Consider the following 16,171-nt stretch of genomic DNA (forward strand, 5'->3'; position numbering starts at 1 on the left):
CTGTGGGACATTACTGAACCCAGTATAGCACCATACAACTTTTCCTAAGGTCAGTCATTCTGTCACTCTTCTAAATTATTATTTCATTCTTTCTCTTCTTGTTTATTATTATTATTTACATAATGACCATGCTATATATTTAAATGGGAAAAGATAAACATAGAAGAAATTCCTATGTGTTATCATTACCATGTCTATTGATAATTTGCCTCTTAGCCCTTATATTTTGCTTTCCCTGCACAAACTGCCTCAGTTTTCATTTATAGTAAGTCTAACCATTTATTAGACATTTTTACATAAGGGTATTTGTAAACTAAGTTTTCCTTTCTTGAAAATGCTTTTATTTTACTGTCATTTTAAAGGATAATCTCATCTTTATATGAGTATGAATTGAGAATTATTTTCTTTCACCTCATTAAAGTGTATGCACTCATATTCTGGAAAGTCTTGACAAGAACAAAAAACTTTGTGAAATATATATTGCCAGTGAGTAAGTGAATTGCTACAACTTTGCAAATCTATTTGACATCAACTATTAGAATTGAAGATTTACATTCTCAAGATATGTAGATAGGCAACAAAAGAAGCATAAAATAACTTTTTTAAAAAATATTTACTTATTTATTTTAGAGGTAGTGTGTATGAGAGTGTGTAAGCAGAAGGGGCAGAAGGAGAAAGAGAATCTCAAGCAGACCCCCAACTCAGTGCAGAGTCCTCTGTGGGGCTCAATCCCATGACCCTGAGATCATCACCTGAACTGAAACCAAGAGCTAGTCGCTCAACCAACTGAAACACCCACCCATATAGTAACTTCTAATTTTACATGGAGTCATTATCCATGATCAAAATATGGAACAATCCAAGTGGCCTTGAACAGTAAATGGATATGTTTTGTATTATTTCCCCCAATTATCTATCTCCTATGAGGAGAAAGCACATACACTCCATATCTGTCCTCAGGCATGGACATGTGAATTGTTACAAATGGAAGGGGAAAGAAATAGACACGTGCCACCAAAGTTTCATATGACATGTGCTTCTTCTATATTTTTCCATCTTCTATGAGAGTAAAATATCTGAGATAGGGCCTGTTCTTTCAGCCTGAAATATGGAGGCCACAGAAAACAGGATTAAAGTAAAGAAATAAGAAATTGCTATAACGCTTGGAAATTGCTACATTAAGTGTCTCTCTTGTTCCCAGGAAGAATCAGGTAACACCAGATATTAGATATCCTTTAACACCACATATTAGAAAACCCAAATAAGAAAAAAAAATGATATTTTGGCAAAGACTATAACAACTTTGTTACTTAGAATCTAGTTACTAGAATTCTAATTACTAGAGTCTTACTCTTGGCACAGTGCAACAGATAACCCTAAACATCAGCCATAATGATTAACGGAGATCAGTGCTTCTAACAAAAGGCTACTATTTCTGAATGCTATAAATATTTGTGGTTTGTGTAACTGCCAACGTTATAGTTAAACATTGCTTTGAATTGAGGAGACATTTGAATGGCAGTAGTGTGTAAGTAAGAGCAAAAACAAATTAATCCACTTGCGAAGCTCTGCCTCTCAGATATTGAAATGCAAAGAAGTAATATTTTCTGTCAGTGGTAAACATCCATTTCCTATCTTTTCCTCATGTCTTATTTGTGGTTCTGAAGCAACTAAAAATGAACATAATATTGAAAAGTTTTACATAGAGCCTAAGGAACCTTTGCAATATTATGAGTAATAGTGCTTTTACATTTATAATTATGTAGTTCTAAATGTAATATACATTACTGTTTTCTACATACTTATAGATTACATTGAATTAATTGTCACATGTATTTTTGAAAATTTGTTGAAGTTATTTTCTACTTAACCTTTTTCATATCATCTTTCTATCACCTATTTATCTATTATCTATCTCTCATCTATCGTCTACCTACTTATGATGTATTATTTATCTATGTAACAATACACTTGTCTGGTTATAGTAGTGGTGGTCTATGAGTGAGAGGGGAAAATTCTGGGATCAATATATTCCTGAGGATGACTTACTAGTATGTGCCACTAATGTCCATGTTAATCAATTCGTTTAAAAATTTATTTGGCAATTATATTCCAGCCACTTCCTTAGGGCCCTGAGAAAAATGCTGCAAGCAAGAACCACATAGTATATGTTTGTGGGGGCAGGGCAGAAGACTTTAACACAAAACCTGCTACATAAATTTAGTTGTAATATGTATTAGGAAGGGAAAATCTAATTAATCTTCTTTGGTGGAATCTGGGAAGGTCTCATTGAATGAGAGACATATAGCTGAGACAAGAAGGATATTAAAGAGTTAGCAAAGTAATGTAGCAGGAAGAGAGTTCAAAGCAGAAAGACTGGCATTTGTAAAAGACATGAAACCTAGAGGAGGTCATAGGAAGTAAGGGAAAATGCATACCAATAACAGAGGTTTGTCTATATTTATTTTATGTGGCTATAATATTAATAAATTTTAGACATCACTGCCATACTAGCTTTGCAAAATGAACTGGATTCATCTACATCATTTTCTGCATGCAAGTGTCTCAGAGAAATTTAGGTAGCAAGGAGATTATGTGTTATTAATATTTGGAAAGATATTTATAAAACTATTTAGGTTTTTGGCTAATTCTATTATATTATTCTTTTTTTTTCCAAATTACATATCCATTTATACTATCTACTGATTTTTGAATGTCATTTTGTTAATTTTGTTTTTTTCTCAACAAAAAAGACATATTTCATTAAAATTTTATAGCAGCATATTTTTCAGATATATACCATCCCTTGGTCTATGTTACATGTATTTTATTTTTAATTTCTTTTTTCTATTTATTTGATTAGATTTCTGAAAAACATTTCATTAACTGTATCTCTGAGCAGTGGTGTAACCAGGTCAAGCAATTACAATACTCCAAAAACCTTGTCAAACTCTAGATTCCAAAGGATGTTTCTGTAATTTTATGGATTTAATTAATATCAACAGCTGTAGCATGTATTCTTATTTTTCTCACTGTTTCATGTAGATCTATGCAAACCTCACACCTTCCTTTGCCCTGTTTTACTTCACTTTTTATAGAGGAAACTCTAGGATACAGTACCTCTCAATCATGTAGGTATTAAGCTAGAAGGAGGGTCACAGATGTCCCTACTGTTTTTGATGCAGCTGATAACATGCTTGCCTAGCAAGTAAGATCCTATTAACTGTTTTCTGGGTTTCCCACAAAGAGTATCAGTCCTTCTGTTGTTGAATTACTATATTTTGTGGTTGAAGGAGAGTCTGGGACTTCTTGTTCTACCATCTCTCTGATATAATCCCCAATTAATAGCAATTATTCACTCAGGCTTTTCATATATATATATGGATATCCATATATATATAATATGGATATCCATATATATATATATATATTATATATATATGGATATCCATATATATATATTTATGTAAAATCTAGAGGGAAATGTAGACTGCATATGCAGCTATATGTAAAGAAAGAGGAAAAGGGAAGTAGAGAGAAAATATGGTAAATCAAGGCAGAATTCTTTTAGTACCCATGCCAGCTGGTTAGAAATCAGGCAGCTTTTAGTTCCAGAGAATAACTGCAGACTCACTATGACCCCATAAAATTAGCAGAAAATTACCTTATAATTTATGAATGTAAACACCTCATTGTGTGTCATATCTTAAGCTTAAATGTCATATGTTAAGCTTAAAACAGGAGGAGTAAGAGCAAGTCCTTCACACATAGATGGGTAAGACTACAGATTAACATTTTTGTTGTATTTGTGGTTAAGGATAATTCAGATTTTGCCATTGTTATAAACAAAATAGGTTTGGTCCCTAATTTTCAGGCTGAAACATAAAATTCTAAAGTTTATTTAACCAGAAAAATATGAAGAAATGCAGATTTATCAAGAAGTTTAAAACCATAAAGTAAAATAATAAGAGTAATTTTTGAGAAATAAAACAACCTTTCATGTTCTAATATCTTCCCAGAAAATGACTCTAAAAGTCATGATGCTGTTGTTTAAAAATAAAATATGATATTAATTAATCTTCTAGAAGAACTTGATTTATAAAGAATACAAGTTTTAGTTGAATTTTGAGTTCCTTAGTCACATCATTTACTTATTGTGATCAGGGAAGCAAGATGGAGCACCAGGAATTGAAAATTTTATACTACTTTAATATCATCTCACTGTTTGCTGCAAAACTTTATTAAGATCTCTAAATGTTATGTGTCTTCAAAGTTTAGGCAGAGTTTTAATGGTATAACAGAATGTGGTTATTCTGTGATGAGAACCACAGGGATTATTATTTTTAATATAATATTTTCATCTCTCTTTGAGCCAGCTATCTAAATTGTGGGTTATATTTGGGGAGGGGCAGGTCAGGCTCAACATTTGATATTAAAAATTTCCCTAGATGAGAACCTCAATTTGGTGCATAGTGAAAGCATCTTGGTCTCTGAAGTGAGTTGCATTTGGGTCTCAGATCCTCCTGGTTGACATACTCTTACCGAAAGCTGCATTCCTAGGCCAAGTGTCTTCCTTTGGAGGCCTCATCATTTGGGGCCTTTGGCTGAGCCTAACTCAGGTGCCTCTGCTGAGATCTTTTTATTGGAGAGGGAGTGGTCTTGAAGATACTTCTCCACTCCAACTCAGTTACTCAGGACCTTTTTTTTTTTTCCTCTTAGACCTTCCTCCTTCCCCCAGTCCACAGGTCCATTAAAACTGCAGAAGCCTTTTGTTCAGGGCTTCCTCTGCAGTGAGATGGCCTCTCCCTTTGTCATTCAGTGTGGAGAGGAGAAGCAATCAGGACTTTCTCTGGTCTCTTTATTATATATACTATAAAAGTGAGTGATTAAATTCTTGACGGTTACTTCCATATTGGCTTGTTATCTTTTTTTTTTTTTTTTTTTTGGCTTGTTGCCTTAATGGGACACTCTAATACTCTAATACCTGGTAGCTCATTTCTGTTGAATTTAGTTAAGCTTCTAACACTATACATTAAAAAGAGGGTATCCTAGAGATAATGAAGGACTGTTATAATGGTAAAATAACCAATTCCCTGTGAAGAAATCACTATTCTATATCTTTAAGCATATAATCTATGAAAAGCAAAAACAGAACTAAAAGACTGTGGGTATCAGCCACATGCCTTTCTTAATAGCTAATAGAACAGACAAAACATCATAAGGATACACAGCATTTGAAGAACATAATTAACCAATTTTACCTAACTTACATAAATGGAACACACTACAAATCAATTGTGAAGCTTATTCGGCACTAATAACTATAGCTCCATGTATGTATTTCCTATGACCTCACCTTTCTACTCTTAAGAAAATACTCTATAGAATATGTATATTTTTTCACCAAAGACATGCACTAGAATGTTCTTAAATTTAAAATAGCAAGAAACTGGAAAGTACCCAATGATGATCAAAAGAAGTATGGATAAATGATTGAAATATGTATTTATCCAACCAATTATGCAATTTATATTTACCCAATCAACAAAGAAAATAAATTAACTATAGCCACTCAACAATTTGGATAACTTACAAGTATGATGTTGAGCACAAGAAGGCAGATACTAAAGATCATATACTGTATGATTTCATTGATATAAAGATTAAAAAAAAAAAAGGAAAAGAAGTCTGGATAGCAGTTGTCCTTCAGTGGAAGACACTAAAGGGGGCACTGTGTGGGCCTCTGTTCTTCTTGATCTATGTACAGGTTGCAGATAAGAAAAATATTTGAGCTCTTATAGATACTTTTTTTTGGATGCACATTATACTTTAATGAAAATTTCAAAAAGGGCAGTGTTGGAGTTTAGGATTTAGAAGAATTTAAAAATAAATTAGAAATCATCACAGAAGAAAAGATAATATATAGCTTTTATTGTCTATATGAAGTCCATAGAATGGGACTTTAATGTTTCAGTGAAAGCAGAGTATGCACTGGATACAGACACCACAAATTGTCCTTTCTACTGCCATCAATAAGGTACTTTCGACATAAAAGTTGCTGATATAATCACTGCTATTGCTGCATCCAGAAAGCTAATGCAGTTGCCACTGTTATACTCTACCCCGTCCTCCCTACCAATTTCAACTAGAAATAGATTACTCAAACAACCCTTAGTTCTTCATGTTCCTGGATTCTGATTCAAACGGCTAGTGGATGATTCATAGCTCCACATTGCATCTTTAAAGGAATCTTGAACATTAAGTTCAGAACTTCTGGGTAGAAAGATTAGCTTGGCCTTATGAAGCAAGAGCTTGCCCAGAAGCAGGAACTGGGGGGCAAAGGGAGTATTAAATGGTGAGTTTCATATCTTAATGCATTAGTTCCAGATTGTTCTACCTTGGTTTAGTTACACTGAGACCATTTTTCTCAGAACGGCCTACTGCATATATTTCTAAGTTAGAGTTCACTAAAAATGAAGTTGAGGAAGATTTAGGGGGTGAAGGGAAGCAGCAACAACTATGCTTTATTGGTTAGAGGTGGTGAGAGACAGATCCTCCAATCACAAAGAAGTACTAACTATGAAGAGCCAAAAACTTTCTATCGGCTTTTACCCTGGCCTCTGTAGCAATCAACTATTGTACTTGAACATTCCTACCTTCCAGATATACCAGCAAACTCAGGGAAAACTGGTTCACAGTTGTATCAGAGTGGAAGAAAATTATAATATCAAAATGAGGTAATGTTATGATGTTCATTGATTAAGACCTTGCTCATTTTTTTCTTATATAAAATATTCTACATTTAGTAAGTAATAATCTTTAAAATATTTTAAATAATTTATAAAGGATTTTTAGAGCAATGAAAATACTCTATATGATACTATAATGATGGATACATATCATTATAAATTTGTCCAAACCAATAGATTATATAGCACCAAAGTGAACCAACCTCAAGATAAACTATGGACTTGGGGTAATAATAGTATGTTAATGTAGGTACACCAATTATAACAAATGTACTCCTCTGAGAGTGGCTGTTGATAATGCAGGAGCTATATATGTATGGGGGCAGGGCAGTAGGGGAAATCTTTGTACCTTCCCTTCAATTTTGCTATGAACCTAAAACTACTGTAGAAAACAAAGTCCTAAAAAATAACTTTTGATAGTTTTAGAAATCAACCTTCTTTCTAAACATAAGTATTTCACAACAAACTAGGTTAGTAGTTGGATTAATATCTGTTAAATTAATGAGTACTTTACTTTCTAACCATAAAAATTCAAATACTTGCTAGTCTCAAAAAATGAATAAATATGAATTAAAATTAACATTTTGCAAAACAATTTCTAAATGAATTTAATGTGGGCAACATTTATAGAATAACTGTTTTCCCTCTCTAAAGATGGTGATCAATATTTAAGATATTTATAAATTTACAATACTTAAGATATGCAAGGAGTATGTTTATCTTCAGTGTCATATCCATTACAAAATATATTATATTAAACTATTACTTAAGCTGATTCTATAAATAAATGTATCCCTTAACTTTTCGCAGTGTTCCCCTTCAGCATCTTTATAACTTCCTGAAAATGTGGTCACAGACTATGACATTTACCTGAGGGCAATAGTTCTATTCCATTTTACAGCTACAGCTTAGGTGTCAAAAGGTGAATATGAGAATCATAAAGCATTTCTCATCCAAAAAAGAAAGGTCAAATTTATGATCCAATGTAAATCCTCAATCAATTGGAAATATCAAGAAATATACTCCTTTTGTATGGGCCATTTTCTTAACCTGGCTAGAAAAACAAGACTAAGGTAAAATATCAAAAGTATTTGGTGAGGTTATGTGCACCTTAAGATATAACTTCTGATTTTGATAAAGAACACATATGATCAATAACATTTTTATACTTTTGGAATCAGTTTATTACTCAATTTTATTTATTTTTTTTGTGCAGTTTGGTGTAATTAATCACTTTCAGGTTTTCAAATGATTGAAATACTAAACCACTTAGTTTTATTACCTCCTTAAGTTCTACTTAGATATGTAATATATCAGAATAGTATTGTGTTATCTCTCTAAATACTGTCGAATTGACATAAACATATTTTCCAGATCAAAATAGTTTTGCTTTGATAACGTAAGCAATCACTATCTAACAGAGACAATGCATTATAAGGTATTGTGAGCATTAAGAACTTGAGTAACATATTGGCCTGACCTTATTTTTCATCTTAATTGATTAACAAAATATCTATAATTTCTATCCAGTGTGTTTTACACATGCATTTTTAAAAAACACATCTTTGGCTATTTATGACAATGTATTGTCATATACGTTGGCTTATCACGGCCTCACCATTCATTAGTTTCTTTTGATTTAGAATCATGTACATATCCTTGAAGGGGAGGGAAGATTGACAAAGGGGTGCTTTTTTTCTTGGGGAAAAAAATAAACAAACTCAAGAGGTTTCATAAGGACAGCACTTACGTTAGAAGATTGTATGTTGTTTTCTAAATTCATTGAGTATTTAAGAATACCCCACTTCTGAAACACTGGAAAGAAAACAAACCAAAATTTGATAGCAGGTATTTCCTAGATGAGTTTGTGATGTTGTACACATTGTATGGGATGGGGGAGACTTAAAATTTGACAAGTTCTTGGGACTGAGGTACAAACAGCAAACAAAATATAGTCCCTATGGCTTCAAAACCTTGCACAGTCTCTGAAATGCCAGAAGCACTATTTATTTCTTCCCTTTTTGCCTTATTGCACACTGTCCCCAGATGATGTTGTGTGTGGTATAAATTAGACAGACAGTTTATTGAATCTGCTTTTAGTCCATCTTCTATAACACACAAGGCATCACTTTCAAGGTGTCACTTCAGAGAAATAAAGGCAGACTAGAGCAATATTTTACGTCTGACTGGATAAAATACGTTTTGGAAAACTGCAAGTGCAATATTATTGGAATAGCTCAGCAAGATACATAGCACATTGGATGCAATTTTAACTGTGATTATTGAGTCAGTTTCTTGTATTTGCATAAAATCAGGTGGAATAGATACATATCACTCATGAGAAAATTGGAGGTTCAGCATAAATGTATTCCATTCAGTTTACTTTTTCTCTCACTACCATCACTATTTCCAAATCATGACATATGTGGATCTCTGAATTTTTGCTACCTCATGGAGTCAGAAGAAACACAAATAATGGTGAGTTTGGAATATCTTGCTCAACCTGTGCATTTGATGATTATTATGAGACAGGCTACATATACTCTACACTTATAAGTAGGTAGTTTTTAAATTACCCTTAGGAGAATGGAACTGAAAAACTTGCAAATCCAGTCATAGCAGGTAACATTTCCCTAAAGGCAAAGATTGTAGGAAGAACAAATAAGTGATTGTTTAAATTTTTTATAAAAAGTGCTGGGAGTTATATAGCAATGGATCTACTGTTTAAGCTACTCAGAACAATGAAAGGAGAGAGAAGTGGTTTTCAATAAATTATATTGCATTTTGAGAAGAGACATTTCCTTGTAGCTTAGCTAATATTTCCTTCCAGAGAATCTGAGATAAAGAAAAATAATATGATATGGAGAAGAGAGAAATCAGTGTGATTGCATTGTAAGATAACCCTTTTTTTCATTAGCCTTTATTAACTAATTAGGCACTTAACAATGGACTAAAGTTCTTTTTTGGGAGTTGTGGGACCCACCACCATATACCAAGCAGCCATATACCAAGGAGGAGTCTTACACACCTGTGCATCTGGTAATAGGCAGATAGACCTTGGGCGGCCAAAGCTGCCTGGTCCCATCTCAGTCATGATTAGGGAAGACCTGGGAATGCTAACTTGGGCAGAAACCCATAGATAAGAAAGAGTTCATAGAAATCCAAACTTCTGAAGGAGAGATTAAAGCACAGCATTGGAGAAAATAAATAAATACACACTTGTGTGCATGTACCACCCCCCTAACACACAGGATGCATTAGAGATGGTAAGAGGAATTTTGCCAGTGGATACCATCTACAAGGTGACATTGTGTAGAGCAGCATTAGCTGTGGCAACCTTGTTTTTGACTTTTCTTCCTCTCTGAATTACTAAAGGAAAAGGAGATCCAAAGGGAGGGATGGGGGCGCCTGGGTGGCTCAGTGGGTTAAAGCTTCTGCCTTTGGCTCAGGTCATGATCCCAGGGTCCTGGGATCGAGCCGTGCATCAGGCTCTCTGCTCAGCAGGGAGCCTGCCTTCCCCTCCTTCTCGCTCTGCCTGCCTCTCTGCCTACTTGTGATCTCTGTCTGTCAAATAAATAAATAAAAATTAAACAAAACAAAACAAAACAAAAACAAAAACAAAAACAAAGGGAGGGATGATGGCTGAGTTTGCTCTTAGAAGAGAGTGTCCCCAATCTGGAACTCTGTGTGTGTTTGTGTAGGTGATATGCACCAAACTTAGCAACTCTGCTGCTGTTATATTGCAAACAGACCTATCTTCTCCTTTGTCTAGATAAATATAGGGTAGGGGGATGTGATTCTTTCTCAGAGACAGACAAATGCAGCACCAAATTGGGTTCATTTCCTAGAGCCAACAATTTTCACACTTCGCCATCAACAAGTAAGCTGGAAAGGCTGTTACTATCAGACCCATTTGGACTTCCTATCGTTATGGGACTTGGATTCTGTCTGACAATCATGATTTCCAGGCCTCTTTCATCTTCTGTAGCCTTGGTCAGGCCATGAATGGCATTTGACACCCCACAAACTCTTCCTTCAGGGAAGTTGGCAACTCTATTTTGGAGCCACGGGTTAGATCTTGGCAGCTGTGTCCCTGGAATCCCCACTTGTGGCACATTGTATGTCTACAAGGCCCAGATATAGGCCAATTCCAAGGTACCTGTCTGCCAAGACTCACTCGCACCTACCCTCAGCCTTTAACACCTCCTAGCCTATGTGAATAACACCTCCTGCCTAACCCCACCATCAGTCTCTCTTTCAACACTCCTGATGTGAATTAAGGAAGGTTGGTGGAGCCAGGTCCCTTTCAGCCCTTTGTTGGGAAGATACACAGGGCCTCTCTGGGTCAGGTCTCCTGGGTGTATTTCCTCAGAGGACTCCCTGGCCCCGCCAGGATGGTAAGGCAAATGAATTCTGGAGAGATCTGGCTTCAGGAGAATAGGCTTCTTATCTTCATTTTTCCCCCTCTTATTCCCAAGCTATTATACATGCCTAGTATCTAAATCAATGATTCCTCCAAGAATCTTCTTAGAGGGGTGGATTTTTCAATGACTCATCATCTTTTCAATTTCAAACAGCAATTCATGGATTTGATAAATTTAATTTGGAACTGTTTTGACTAAATCCTTAATTTCTGATTCTCTCATCCATCAAAACCTGAAGTGAGAATATGATCAGTGAAATTTTTTTACTTGTGTCTCCATCTATCTCAGGGACTATAATTTCTGGTTGCCTCACTGATCCTTGTCTTTTATATTCCAATGTATGGTATCTGTTAACTTCTACTGATTTGGGAAAGTTCAAATAGAATTCAATATTTTCCCATGGGCATTTCTTTTAATTCATTAATATAATTAGAACATGTTTTCTTTTCAAAGGTGATATCATTAAAATTTGGCAGTATCTAAAAGTGGAATCCCCATTCTCCTATTTTCTACAATATATCTGGACCAAGAAGGAAAAACATTCTCTCTTCTTCTCAGTCTGTCACTTTTCTGATCATTATTTTCCACTCCCAGTCAACAATTATTCCTTGAGTATTATTGTGGCCATCATATTTGATTCCATATTACTAAAATAGATACCAAATATAATTCTTAGGAAATTTTGCATGTAGTTTAGTCCTTTTTGAAACCACCATTTCCAAAGTGAATTTCTCTATCAGACTTCAATGTATGTTATTGTTTGTTTTTTGTTTTTTTTTGTTGTTGTTGTTTTTTCCCCCCTATGAGACCTCTCTATATTTTTCATAATGAGTAACTATTAGGAATACTGATTCTCAAGTTCGAGTACCATTTGTTCCCCATTCAGACATTTGCAAACTTAATGGATGTTCACCATGTCTTCTAGTAGGTAAGAAAGCTAGAGGGTCAGGGTTTGAATGGCAGGTGACCTTCTTAAGCCTTCCCCCCCCCCCCACCAACCAACCAGAACACCACTTTACTGTTCTCTCTGGTTGGTGTGGTACCACTGTGGGGCTCTTTTTATCCATCCTGGAGTTCAGAGTTCCAAAGTAGGAGACAAAGACAGAGATCAGGGATACACTGTATTGTCTAAACTCTATTGCTTTCCTCTTTCTGTTCTCTTTGAAAGACTCCTTATCACTTTCTTAAAGGACAAATATATATAATGCACTTAACTGACAATTCTCCTTTTGATCTGTGGTTGCACTTCAAAACATGGCAAAGATTTTATTTTTTCCATCAAGAGTCCATTTCAAACATCAACAATTAAATAAGTAACCAGGGATCCCAGATTCTATAGGAACAGATCTAGGGTCTGTGAGTTTTGGCAACACAACCAGAAGTTTTAATTTTTTTTTCCCTCATGCACAGCATTTTGCTTTTCTATAAAAATATCACTTTATAAGTTTCTTAGAATTTATCTCATATAACTTGAGGTTACCTTTTTACATTGTTTTCTCTGCACTACTTCAATTCCTTTTTGCCTTCTTCCAGGTGCCAAGAATGTAATAGGGCCCTTAATGATATTAACTGAATGAATAAAGGAATAAACTGTCCATGCCTTCAATAGGCAAATGCAATCTAGTTGTTCCATCATACAGTTAGATTTTATAAATCAAGTCCATTACTTCTGAATGTCTCTTGTTCAAAATGTTCTAATGATATTACTTCAAGTACATTGTCTATCAATTATATTTGAATTTACTCTTGCCAAACTAGATAAAATTTACTACTTTGATGAGAAAATATTAATCCTCATTATGAAGCATAAACAAGGAGAGGAATGACACTTTATCATCTATTCAAAATTTAAAAGTTTAATGTCGGTATGCATGATGATTTCAAAATACAAAATACAGTGAAATTGAGTGGTTACATGGACAATTCAAAAGAGCTACTAATAAAAATGAAAAATAAATATAGAGTCACTTCCTTTTTTTTTTTTAAAGATTTTATTTATTTACTTGACAGAGAGCACAAGTAGGCTGAGAGGCGGGCAGAGAGGTGGGGGAAGCAGGCTCCCTGCTGAGCAGAGAGCCCAATGTGGGGCTTGATCCCAGGACCCTGGGATCATGACCTGGGCCAAAGGCAGAGGCTTAACCCACTGAGCCATCCAGGCACCCCTAGAGTCACTTTCCATCTAAAATCGCTATTACTCAGAGTCCAATGTAACTGCTTTAAGGAACCAGTAGGAGATATATTTTAAGAGACTTATTGCAATAAGATGACTTATATGATTATGGAGTTATCCAAAATCCATAAGGTGGACCAACAAGAGAATCAGGCTGGATCTCTTGTTAATGGCCTGAAGCTGCTGTATGTTAGCAACATTTTTACTTATTCAGGAAATTCTCAGCTCTTTTTTTAAAGTTTTCAACTGACTGAATCAGAGTCATTCATATTATTCAGGTTCATGTTCCTTCCTTAAAATCTACTGACATGTATTTTAATTTCATCTACAAAGTATATTCAGAGCAATGCATAGATTAGGGTTTGACTGAATCAGTGGGGACTGCAGCTTAGTCAAGCTGATACATGAAAAGACTATCACATGTATTTAAAAAAAAAAAGCATATTCATTAGAGTTCTAGTCAACAGTCCTTGATTTAAATATGATATGAACTGGCAATATTTGACCTGTTTTTTTCTTTCACTTATGTGTACCTATTTTGGAGATGGAGTTACATTTACCAATTTAGATTTGCTTTAAAATACCTTTTGATGATTTAAGTAAATATTTCAGATGATATTGTGATAAAAAAGGCTTATTTCTGTTAACCTGCCAAGCAGTGGAGTTTTCACATAGAAAAGAATCTTCTCTTGGGAAAGGTAGGAGACAACAACAAAGTAAAGTAACTGTAAGATTAAGTAAATATTACAGCCCAAACCATATGCCTAATAACATACCAGTGCATTTTTACTTCCTGAGCAATGCCATGATATTTTTTTTTCTTAAAGATTTTATTTATCTGACAGAGAGACAGGAAGAGAGGCAGGGGGAAGCAGGCTCCCAGTTGAGCAGAGACCTCAATGCGGGACCCGATCCCAGGACCCTGAGACCATGACCCAAGCCATCGGCAGAGGCCTAACCCACTGAGCCACCCAGGCGCCCCACAATGCCATGATATTTTTAAAAATATTTCTGTCTTGTAACATGCTACTTTACCAAGTCAATACAGATCTTTAAGACTAGTAACAGAAGGAATATATGGGGTGAATTTTGACATGAATGTGAAAGTCATCCATTTTATACAATACTATCATTCAGAAAATAAAGAAAATCTTTATTTTTTTCAATAGGCAATTTGAGGCTTTGAGAGAGAATATTGGTATTTCACTGTCAACAATGAATTAAGAATATGATACTTCAGATATATGTTAGTTGCAAAACAAAAAACAAATAACATTTTGAAAATGTTCATAATGTTTGCAGTTTGTATCTCTTATAATCAATAACATTTTACTTTTAATGATAGGATTCAAAAGAAAAACATAGCCACATAGTTAAATGTCATAAATACCTTCAAAAGTAAAATATTTAGCTCAAAATAGAGCTAAGCATAAAGTAAAACACATATATTTGTATTGTATATAAATATATACGTAAAAATGTACATATATATGAACATATATAATATGTATATTACATATGTGTATATACACAGAAGCGTTATTAAGGAAGGTTATAATAAATATGAGGATGGAACTTACATTTCTTGAAAGACATTATTTTTACATTTCAAATTCAAATGTATATTGGAATTTCATAGAATTAGAGAAAAAAGTCAGCCAATTAGTTAATCAATCAATAAAACAGAAGAAAAGAAAAACTGAAATACATTATGCAGACCAATAAGGAAAAAGTAAATATCAAGTAGATAATCATAGAAAAGTAAATGGAGAGATTTAAGAAAAATGTCAAAATATTCAAGAATAATGATAATTCAGTTCTCAAAAAAACATTTGGTTTACTTAAAATGTATTAATAACACACTACATAATAATTTCATTATAGACAAGTGAACATGTAATGATTAAAAAAGACCAAAATATGTCCCTTAAAAGCAAATGCTGAACTTAAATATAGATAAATGTTATCTTAACTTTATACCCTTTGGCTCAGGTCTTGATCCCAGAATCCCAGGATCCAGCCCACATCAAGCTCTCTGCTCAGCAGGGAGTCTACTTCTCCCTCTGACCCTCCTCCCTCTCATGTTCTGTCTATTGCTCACTCTCTCTGCCTCAAATAAATAATTAAAATTAAAAAAAAATCAATCCATCAATCTACATTTATATTCAGTAAAATAAGAAGGAGAGGAGGGAAAGGAAAGTTCTTTATTGAAGAGTTCCAATTAACCAATATATAAGGAATAATAATAATGTAATAAATTGTTTAAACAAAGATCACCAACAGATGTTAAAACCATGAGGGGAAAACATGGGAAGAAATAATATATCAATCTTAAACTTTTCTGTCTCTAAGGATAGTTGTGTAGCTCTAAAGATAGAGCTATATAATTCCTGCAGTTCTCTATTCTACCAAATTGCTAAGCAGGGTAGAGATGGTCAGAGATGGCAGTGTTATAACAAGCAGTAGTTAGAGATACAGTCCAACACATTTCAACTAGTAGGTCCACTTATGATACTTACTCTTGATTTAATTAGATATTTATTGAGTGTCTGCTTACATTCCAAGTATAGCACCTAAATTTGAGAACATGTAGACAAACCGAATTCACTTCTATATTTTAAATTGCTCAGGTCTAGTTAAGGAAAAGTACACTCTCCACATATAAATGGCTAAGTATGTTATGGAAACACAGATTTGGATATCATTTGTGAACACTGGAAGAATCAGAGAAGCTTCTTTAAAAACAAAAAACAAAAAACCAGAGCTGGTCTGCTTTTCCCTCTTTGTCTGTGATCTTTCTCACTCTTGCTCTTTCAAATAAATAAATA

This window comes from Lontra canadensis, unplaced genomic scaffold, assembly GCF_010015895.1.
Source record: "Lontra canadensis isolate GAN:19392208 unplaced genomic scaffold, GSC_riverotter_1.0 scaffold1, whole genome shotgun sequence".
Taxonomy (NCBI): Eukaryota; Metazoa; Chordata; class Mammalia; order Carnivora; family Mustelidae; genus Lontra; species Lontra canadensis.